Below are 9,116 nucleotides of genomic sequence, written 5' to 3'. Positions count from 1 at the left end.
TAAAACTCCAAGAAGAAAATATAGGATAGAAATTTGCAGATATTACCATGAGTAATATTTTTACTGATATATCCCCATGGGCAAGAGGAGTAAAATAAAAAATAAACATGGGATTACATCAAACTTAAAAGTTTTTTTGTGTGTTTTTTTTTAAAGATTTTTTTTTATTGGGGAATTGGGGGGATGGGAACAGTGCTGGGGAATTGGGGAAAGGGGAACAGACAAGTTGCTGTCGTTTTGTTCTTCAATCTAGTTGTGGAGGATGTTGCTTCACTGGCCCAAGTTGGCACCATCATTGCGCTCTTCTCTGGCGAGGCAGATCAGTCGCCGGCTTCTGGACGGCCGCTCACTGCGGCTGCTGGCCGCTCACGCTGGTTGCTGGCCACACACGGTAGCCCATGGCAATCCACTGCCACAGGGACTGCAGCCCACGCCGTCGCCGGCGACTCATGGCAGCCCAGCTCCAGGTTGAGCTGTTGTTCAGCATCTTAGCTGTGGAGGGCAGTGTCACTGGCCCTCATATGTGGGATCCGAACCGGGGCCCTCTGGCATCCCAAGCGAGTTCTTAACCATCGCGCCACTCGGCCGGCCCAAACTTAAAAGTTTTTTCACAACAAAGGAAACCATCAATAAAACAAAAAGGAAGCCTACTGAATGGGACAAGATATTTGTCAATGATATATCTGATAAGGGGTTAATATCCAAAAAAAATGCAACTCAACACCAGAAAAACAAACAACCCCATTTAAAAAAAATGGGCAGAGGATATAAAGAGGCATTTCTCTAAAGAGGACATACAGATGGCCAACAGGCATATGAAAAAATGTTCAACCTCACTAATCATTAGGGAAATGCAAATTAAAACAAAAATGCGATACCACCTTACCCCGGTCAGAATGGCTATCATCAATAAATCAACAAACAACAAGTGCTGGTGAGGTTGTGGAGAAAAGGGAACACTGGTGCACTGTTGGTGGGATTGCAGATTGGTGCAGCCACTATGGAAATCAGTATGGAGGTATCTCAAAAAACTGGAAATGTAACTACCGTATGACCCAGCAATTCCACTCTTAGGTATTTATCCAAAAAAACCCAAGGCACTAATTCGAAAAAATATATGCACCCCTATCCTAAGTTCATTGTTGCGCTATTTACAATAGCCAAGATTTGGAAACAATCGAAATGTCCATCAGTAGATGACTGGATTAAGAAACTGTGGTACTTTTACACAATGGAGTATTACTCAACTATAAAAAAGAAGGAAATTGTACCATTTGCAATGATATAGATGGACCTAGAGGACATTATGCTAAGTGAAATAAGTCAGTCAGAGAAAGACAAATACCATATGATCTCACTTATATGTGGATTCTAAAGAACTGAATAAACAAGTAATGTAAACAGAAATAGTCTCAGAGACAGAGAGGAAAACTGATGGTTGCAAGATGGGAGGGGGTGGGGATGAGGGAGACAGGGAAGGGGCGAGACAACATAAATTAGTAACTACAATATTGCCTCAGGGATAGAAAAGACAGTTTGGGGAATATAATCAATAATATTGTAATTATTTTTTAGGGGGCCAGATAGACTCATGTCTTGTTAGGGAGACCATTTGTGGATGGTGTAGAGTCCTGACCACTGCGCTGTACACCTGAAGCTGCCATTGAATAATATTATACATCAACTATAATTTAATACACATATAGTCATGGAATATGGAGTAGAGTGTGGGAATGGAGTCAACGGAATTGTAATGGATATGTATGATATCAGGGTGGGGGGGAGTGGATGGGGAGAGGGGGGTTGTCACTTTGTGAGGGGAGAAAAGGATAACTATTGCATTGTTTTGTACACCTGAAACTAATAATAAAATATAATAAATAAAATAAAATCAATGGAGACACAGCCTATTCATTGTTCCAAGTAGATCAGACCCAAAGTGCCTCATTTCAGTTCATAGAAACCATGGAATAAACACCCTAATTCAGGAATTTTTAATGAGAGGTATCTCTTCTCACTGGCTGCTATAGCCTCATCCTTGGTAAAGGCTGTCAGACAGTTTAGCTTAGTAGCAAAGACCACATAAATTAGATTCATTATTAGGCAGGTTTTCAGAGAATTTCAGATCACTGCCTCAGAAACCATAAAACATCTCTAAAGGAAGGGTCCTATACTATGTTCTATACAGTGGACACAGATCAGAGCCCAGAGACAGATTTGTCAAGACAAGAGACAGGGGAGAATGGTATCAAAGTGACCTTGGAGCAAGGTGACAATTTCTTATTAACCAGCTCAGATGACTAGTTGTATGGTATGTAAGGAGAATACACATAGAGAAATATCAGGAATATTAGGACACCATCACACTGCCTATTGCTAGGGGGAACATTTTCATATTCTCCCTCTTGTGAGCTTACATGACTTTAAGAACTTCAGCACCTGTTCCTGAGCAGGAAGGAATCCAAGCATACCAGTCATCTTTGAACAAAACCTGCAGTTAGATCAGCAGTTCTCAACCTTAGTTATACATGAGAACCAACTGAGATATTTTTAAATCTTCATGTCAATTAATGTGTGTTGAGATGCAGTCATCAATATTTTGAAAGGTCCTCAGGTGGCTCCAACATGAAGCCAAAGCTGAGGACCAGCTATGTACATCCTTACACATAACACACATAAACAGATCTGAAAGACATCAAAATTGTGTGGAAAACAGTCATGACTTTTGGAAAGGGTTGAGAATTGTAATCATTAAAAAAAAAAAAAGGAGTGTGCATTTCTCCAGGATGTCTGGGATGGGTGAAAAATAAGGAAGCCTCTATAGCTATACATTATTCAATTGTGCAGTTATTATAATTAGATGGGATCCCACAATACTCACTCGACCTCTTTAAAGATTACCAAATGAAGCAATATTCAGATATGAAAGGATAAAAACCAAAGAGCTACAAATATTATGGAACCAAGTAAGCAGGGTTTCAAGTTCCAGGTATTTGGTTATACCAGCTTTTCCAAGATGCTTGCAAAAAAAAGATGGCAGGGGTGTTAAGGTTAGGCTGTTTTTCTGAAGAGCCTCCTGATGGCCCTCTTGATGTCCCTGTTCCTCAGGCTGTAGATAAAGGGGTTCAGCATGGGAGTGACTGCTGTGTATATCACCGAGACCACTGCACCCTTCCTGGGAGAGTGCGAGACAGCTGAACTGAGGTACACCCCAAGGCCTGTTCCATAAAATAAGCAAAAACTGACAGGTGAGAGCCACAGGTGGAGAAGGCTTTATACTTCCCACCTGATAATGGGACTCTCAGAATGGAGGAAATTATTTTATAGTAAGAAAAAAGGATCCCTGAGACTGGAACGCCACCAAGATGGCCCCAATAAAATAGATTTATATGTTATTGGTGGGGATTTCAAAACAGGCAAGGTTGAGTAGCTGAAAAGGGTCACAGAAGAAATGAGGTATTTCCATATCTATGAAGAAAGTAAGCTGTGACACCATCAAACTATGCAGCTGGGAGTCCAAAAGGCTGATGAAAAATGACACCAAAATCATCAGGCCACAGAGCTGTGGGTTCATGATGACCAGGTAGTGCAGGGGGTGACAGATGGCCACAAATCTGTCATAGGCCATCACGGTCAAGAGTTGATTGTCCAAACATCCAAAAAAATAAAAATAGACATCTGAGTCAAGCATCCCACATAGGAGATGACTCTGTTGTGAGTGTGGATGTCCACTATTATCGTAGGGATGGTGGTGGAGGTGAAACCAATGTCAGCCAAGGACAGGTTGGAGAAGAAGAAGTACATGGGTGTGTGCAGGTGGGAGTCAGAGCTGATGGCCAGGATGACGAGCAGGTTCCCCAGCATGGTTACCAGGTACATGGACAGGAAGAGCTCAAAGAGCAGAGGCTGCAGTTCTGGGTCCTCTGAGAGCCCCAGGAGGAAGAATTCTGAGACACGTGTTAGATTCTTTGGTCCCACAGGACTGAGATATCTCCTAAAAAGGAAAAGAGGCTTGGAATAGATGAAAGAAGTAAACAAGCAGCCAGCACTCAGTCTATATTTTACATCCAAGCAAATCAAAGTAAAGCATTCACACCTGAGGACCATATATTCTAGCACCTTCAACAATATTTCTCATTACTTCTTAGATTTTTACCTTATAGAACTTTTTCCTCATTGATTTCTTGGCCATTTACCTGTTTCTATATACAGAGGATGCCGGAAAAAAAACATATACACATTTTAAGAAAGGAAAAATGTGTATAAAATTGTAATGCTTAATATATATCGATAACAAAAGATGAATACAAATCATGTGTATACTTTTTTTGGCACCCCCGGTATATCCACTTTAGAGACACTGAGCAATTTACAGTTAATCAAGTTATAAACACAGTAAATATTAGTTCCCTGCTTTAAAAGAAATATATGGAATAATAAATATCTTTCTCCCTTAAAAGAAATCACTCCAGTTAAAAGACACTAGGAAGCAAATATACTTTAATTTACCCAAAGGCAAAGCAAGAAATTCCCCTAATTTGTAATATTTACACACACTCTATAACATTACCTGTATTCTAAATTTAAGTCAAATGTAATCAGTTAGAATTTTGATATGATCATTATCTTCCTGGATTTTCATTATTTTTTTATTTTCCCCTATATCCATCCTCAGTGGAAGTAAGTGCTCACTCAAATATGTGAATTTTCTTTTAAAGTCCTTCCAAATATTAACCCTAATCCTAGGCTTTTATGTGGGGTCATTTTTATCAACACTACACAATCTTAAGGAGTCTTTGTGTTTGAAACACTCTTTGCTTTGCTTTTCTCCATTATGTAATGGTTTGGTCACAGTGTTTAAATGTGCTTCTAATTCTAAAAATTGTGAAGCATTGTTTCCACATCAAATCAACTGTCTTATTGGCAGTTGAGGTTTTACAACCAAGGGAAGTCCCAAAACTATACCTGAAATCCAGTTTTCTTACCTAGTTAAGAATTTTTATGTCAATCCTTTCTGATAACAAGAATTACAATTCTCCCTAAACCAGCCCCTTGAAGGCAACTAGAGGCTGTCTTTCTCCTGGCAGGTAGCAATGTGATTTAATTTGAGGAAAGCAACAGAAAATAATATAACAACAGCCTGGATAGTTTCTTCATCTATAATGGTGATAATAGAGCCTACTTTATTGTAAGTAATTAAGTTAAATAAATATAGACCAGTGGCTCTCACTCTTGATTGGCCATTATAGTTACCTGTGAATCTTTTCTTTTTATTATTATTTTTAAATTTTTCCTTATTTTATTTGATTTATTTTTAGTTTCAGGTGTACAAAACAATGCAATAGTTAGGCATTTACACCCCTCGCAAAGTGATAACCCTCCTCTCCCAATCAACTACCCCTCTGACATTGTATATAGCTGTTACAATTCCATTGACTCTATTCCCTATGCTGTACTCCACATCCCATGACTGTATATATATAAATCATAGTTGGCATTCAATATTATTCAGCTTCAGCTTCAGGTGTACAGTGCAGTGTTCAAACATCTACACTGTCCATGAAGTGGTCTCCCTAATAAGACAAGTGCCCATCTGACACCATACAAAATCTTTACAACATTATTGATTATATTCCCCAAATTATATTTCATATCCAGTGACTATATTGTGATTACTAATTTGTACTTTCTAATCCCTTTACTTTCTTTCCCATCCCCACCCCTTCCCACCTAGCAACTCTTCAGGGTTTTTTTCCCTTATACCTCTGAGTCTATTTTTGTTTTGTTTGTTCATTTATTCTGTTCTTTAGATTCCATATATAAGCGAGATCATATGGTATTTGTCTTTCTCTGTCTGACTTGCCTGTGGATTTTTAAAATAGATTGATGCCCTGGCAACAGCCCAGAACCAATTCAGTCAGGATCCATACATGTGAATCTATGCTGATTCGAATATACAGCCAGGGTTGAGAATCATTGCCTTGAATATTAGTAAATGTTCCATTAATGTAATCTATTATTATCATTAATACCCACTCACCATATTAAAAATGTGAAGATTCAGTAATATTTGCCTCAGAACTTACAGAGATTTGAAATATTACCAATAAAATTTCAGTTGTGTTGCTATCCTTTCATGATCCCATTCCTCCCCTGCCTACCTGTCCCACAGAGTCAACCACTGTCAGTGAATTTGGTGGGTATATTTTCCTACTGATGTTTCCATGGTGTTAGGAATGATTTTGCACCCATATATAGTCTTCCTGAAAATTCACTTCCTGAAAAGTATCATATACTACAGATGTTGTCTCTGAAATGTTGTTACTAAAACTTTAAGTCTTTCTGTGAAGTACACACATCTAGTTTAAACATTTAAGCTGATGAATAATATTGCCAAGGGACAGACTTTATTTTATTTTTCAATTCTTTGTAATGATAATCTTGTGCAAATCTTTTTACTTCCCCATAGCACACAAGTGAGAATATCTATAAGATATACATCAATGATAGTTATTTGCATTGTAAAAATCAATGTACATTGAATTTTACTATTAGTTGCTGACTTTTTTCCCAATTAAAAGAAATCAGATACAATCAACTACCTGCTCTTTCTGCTGAGATATAGTATCAGGATGTCCCTGATATCTGTCTACTAGTAGTCATTCCATGATCGCTCATGAAATTCTCAACTTGTAGAGGAAATAATGCTTGCATATCTCAGATTTCCAAAGTGAGATGGAAAAACATTACTATTTGTAGAAAACCCTATAAACCATAATGTTCATTCCATAAAGGCCCCTAGAAACCACAAGATCCATTCCCTTATTCACAGATGACCTCACTCAGTCCCAAGAGGAAAAATCAATGGTTCTGCCTCCGTTTCCCCATGTGGGAAAAACAGGCTTGAAAAAACCATATTCATTCAGCTCTAGTGGAAGGGACACAATTCTGGGACTGGAGTCAGGAGACAAAGATTGAGTTCCACATCTTTCACTCACTAAATTTGGAGTGTGTATAAATATCTCAACCTCTTTCTGATGGCATTTTTTACTTAGAAACGGGGAGAATAGTATCCTCAGAAGTTTGGCATTAATATTCAGTTATCGTATTTTAATCAAAACTAAATTATTTTTGCAGTAACAGGTTATTGATAAATTTAATCTCAAGAAATATTTAATTACTTTTATTTAATTAAATGTTTAATTAATTTAATATTTAATTACTTATATTTAATTACAAAGCATTTCTTGTCCGAAGGAATTTGAACGTGAAATGACTTGATATCCTAAATGTGAAATCCCAAAAGTGTCTGTCCATGAAGTTAGATTTATCCTCCCCCTCTCCTTCTCCATCCTTTAAATTTTTATCATTTAAAATCACCACAATTGTTAGATAATTGAAGAACATATATCTTATAAAAGGAAAATAATTGGTTCATAAGAAGCCCGTGCCATAGAAATACATAAGCCCTATTGCATCTTGTCTGTGGTCCATTGGAATATTGCTGGAAGGGCTGAAAGAGGTCAGAAAAGCATCCAGTGGGTGGAAGCCCTATTGCCAACTCTGTGTTTGTGTGAACTAGGGGTCTATATTTACTGTTTAACAGAGAGTTTGTGGTTTTGTTGCCTACTCTGTGCCAAAGACAGTGCAGGCTCTGAGGAATCAGAAATTAATGAGACCCAGTCGTTTCCCTTCATATACACTCAGTATCTACTTGTCTAAGGACAAAATAAAATGGCCTGTCAGACATCCAGGGAAACTCATACCTTCAGATCAGGATTGGTTAACCAAAGTGTATGAAGCTAGCCTGCTAATATAAATAAATATCTGAAATTGTTTTGTTCTTTCTATATGCGAGTACATTCATTACATAGGTAATCACATACATTGTTTCCACTATATTGTTTAATCCTTGCAACAATGGACCAACTAGGGATTTACTCAGATGATAATGTTGAAATTCAGAGATACCAAGAACTTGACCCATATTGCACAAGATAATAAATAGAGCAGACAAAATTAAATTATCAGTCTCTGAGCCCATGTGCTAAACTTCTTCACTCTGTTCCCTTACACTTTAGAAAGCTTAATACACAAGTCCAGAGGCCTTTACCAAAATTACACCTTTTCATTGACGTTACTTTGCTAAGAATGGAATCCAGCAGCCTGGACTTGTGCCACCTTTGGAGACTGAGAAGGGCTAAGGTACAGGAATGAAGGAGGAAGCAGACAGTTTAAGGAAAATCTAGAAACGGGCAAGTGAGAGCTCTGCCCTAAATTATGATCTGCTGATCCTTCTATGATCCCCACCTTGATCTCAGCTGTCCTTCCTAAAGTCAGTGCAGCAAGAGGCATCCATTACTCTCCACCGAGGTCTGCTAGGAACCCTCAAAGGGAAAAGCACAGTGAACATGGGGCTTCTGTCTGAGCTGAGCTGGCAGTTGAAATGACAGGTTGAGTCGCCAGGAGAGAATACTGGCTAGGTGTCCTGTGTCTGGAGTCTGGATGCCAGGATTCAAATCTCAATTCACCCCTATTTAACCCCTGACCTAGTACAAGTTATATTTAAGTGCTGTGCTTCTTTATTCATATGTCAAATGATGATAATGTGCATTCTTCTTTCTTGCAGGGGTGGGTGTGGGGGGTGATTATGCAGATGAAATGAAGAAGGTACAGAGAGCACTTAGCTCAGAGCCTGGCACTTAGAGTCCTCAGTGAAAGTTCATGATGTATTGCTTACTCCTCCTCCTCCTCCCTGTCACCTCATGATTTTGGAGTACTGAGGGGACAATTTAGAGAGACCTGTTTCCGCCATCATGGGGGTAATTTCTATTGGAGCTGGAACCATTGTGAGAGGAGAGTAGAATTCTGAAAGTAAGTCCTTGGACTCCCAACAGATAAAAGAGCATAAACTCCCTAGTGCTTGGAGTAGAAATTGCATTTTGGTGCCCTACCATCTGTCTACCCCAAGCGACCTGCTCGTCCTGACAATAAGGAAAGGATGCTCCCCAGTCCCTCCCCCCGCCAGTCTCCCATGTCACTCTCTGGGCAGTGCTGCGACTCTGCTGGCCCATGACCAAGCAGGGCCAGTCTGCTGCCTCTCTCCTGCCTGGTGA

The 9,116-nt window shown here is 39.0% G+C and overlaps 1 pseudogene; it reads right to left on the bottom strand.

The window, feature by feature from the left end:
• Nucleotides 1-3,051: 3,051 nt before the first annotated feature.
• On the bottom strand, nt 3,052-8,848 carry LOC109378154 (putative gustatory receptor clone PTE01; annotated as a pseudogene).
• Nucleotides 8,849-9,116: the final 268 nt, after the last annotated feature.

This window comes from Hipposideros armiger, unplaced genomic scaffold, assembly GCF_001890085.2.
Source record: "Hipposideros armiger isolate ML-2016 unplaced genomic scaffold, ASM189008v1 scaffold_1779, whole genome shotgun sequence".
NCBI lineage: Eukaryota > Metazoa > Chordata > Mammalia > Chiroptera > Hipposideridae > Hipposideros > Hipposideros armiger.
Note: the sequence above shows the minus strand (reverse complement) of the source record. Positions and strands in the feature narration are given on the sequence as shown.